This window comes from Orcinus orca, chromosome 1 (assembly GCF_937001465.1).
Source record: "Orcinus orca chromosome 1, mOrcOrc1.1, whole genome shotgun sequence".
Lineage (NCBI taxonomy): Eukaryota > Metazoa > Chordata > Mammalia > Artiodactyla > Delphinidae > Orcinus > Orcinus orca.
In genome coordinates, this window is record NC_064559.1 from 125,697,184 (window position 1) to 125,699,245 (window position 2,062).

At 37.4% G+C, this 2,062-nt stretch overlaps 1 pseudogene; it reads left to right on the top strand.

Moving 5' to 3' along the window:
- The first annotated feature begins 674 nt into the window (after positions 1 to 674).
- On the top strand, positions 675 to 1,577 carry LOC101280348 (CBY1-interacting BAR domain-containing protein 1-like; annotated as a pseudogene).
- The last annotated feature ends 485 nt before the right edge of the window (positions 1,578 to 2,062 follow it).

The window sequence follows — 2,062 nt, forward strand, 5'->3', positions numbered from 1 at the left end:
GAAATCCTCTCAACACAGAAATCTAGGGAAATTCATAAGGCACACAACATTTCTCCTCATCTTTCAGGCATCACTGTCCTACATTCACTGATGCTAGTGCCTTGATAACCTTTATTCCATATATTTTGTCCATCTGCATTTTTTATTTTTCAGGTTCAGTGATAATTCTGTTCCCAGCTACTCCATCTTAGTTGGAAATGGATATTCCTAAGTGTATTCATTCTGATCCTAAACGACAACCAGTAAGTCTCAGCATTCTGAGTACTGAATAAGCAACCACGGTGTTCATACAATCACATACAATCATGGAGTCTCAACTATTCCTCTGTGAAATAACCCACACATAAAGAAAAAAAAAGATGTCTTTGACCTTAACTGTTGTTGTTTAATGGGTATTGCTTTCAGTAAATATTTTACACTTTATCTTTTTAAAATTTGCTTTTTAAAATTAATATTTTTCATACTGTTCTTGAGTAGTGATATTCGTTAAAGTGCTGTGCATTAAATTTGTTTTGCACTGCCAAGTTAAAGCCCTTTTCAATAGACTATAAAGGTAAATCTAGAAATTACTTATTTTACATTTATTTCTTTTTTAAATCCAGGATGGGCCTGGGTGCCTCGGAGCCCCTGTCTTTGGGCCCCAGCCTGCAGTCTCTGGCTGTGTGTGAGGCAAGATGTTGAAATGCAGCTTGCAGAACCAGGATGCTCAATTGTAAGTTGCTGTCACAAATGTGGAGAAGTATTTTGGAGAGCTGTGCTAAATCTTTGCTGCTTATGTGCAGAAAACTGCCAGACTGGGATACAAAGCAGAACTCCTGGTGAATGAAATCAATGTGTATGTCTCTACAGAGACCCCAAATTTAAATCAGGGCCTGAAAAACTTTGCTGACGAGTTTGCCAAACTTCAGGATTATTGACAAGCAGACGTTGAAAGACTTGAAGCCAAAGTAGTTGAACATTTGAAAGCTTATGGAACCATTGTAGAAATGAAACGAGATGACCTCAAAGTAATATTAACAGCAAGGAATCAAGAAGCTTTTCAACTGTTAACTCAGAAAGAATATGTCAGAGAAACCCGTCTGACTGATATGTTATTTCACAGGCAGAAACTGAATTACAAAGAGCTACAAGGGATGCTACCTGAATAACTCGTCATTTGGAGGAAACTATTGACAATTTTGAAAAGCAGAAAATAATGGATATAAAGACTATATTTTCAGAATTTATCATTATCGAAATGTTATTTCACAGCAAAGCTTTAGAGTTCTACACTGCTTCCTACCAAAATATACAACAGATTGATGAAGAAGATTTAGAGGTTTTCCAAAATTCTCTGTATCCACCAGATTATTTATGTCATTTAGATATCGTCAGAACAAATTCAAAGTCACCTCTTCAGAGATCACTGTCAGCTAAGTGTTTATCTGGAGCAGGACAGGTAACTATTTGTTGACTAAGAAAGGATCAACAAGCAGAAGAGGACGATGAAGAAGATGAAGACTTAGACGTTATAGAAGAAGAAAATTAAACTTCTTAAGTAAACTTTTCATTTCCATTTTCATCTTAAATGACTTGAAATCCAGATTTACTAAAACTGTAGAACTTTACACTGGATTCATATGTTAAACCTCAAAATGAAATCCTACTGGAAATGGAGAAATTATTAAAGGAAATTTATGCTGACCAATAAATAAATAAATAAAATTCAGGATGTGTCCATGTAAACGTTATTTTAGAAGAATAAACAGGGATACACCTTCAAGATGGCGGAGGAGTAAGACGTGGAGATCACCTACCTCTCCACAAATACATCAAAAATACCTCTACATGTGGAGCAAATCCTACAGAACACCTACTGAACGCTGGCAGAAGACCTCAGACTTCCCAAAAGGCAAGAAAATCCCCATGTACCTGGATAGGGCAAAAGAAAAAAAACAGAGACAAAAGAATAGGGACGGGACCTGTACCTTTGGGAGGGAGCTGTGAAGGAGGAAAAGTTTCCACACACTAGGGAGCCCCTTCACTTGTGGGGATGGGCAGTGGGCGGGGGGGGGGGAGCTTC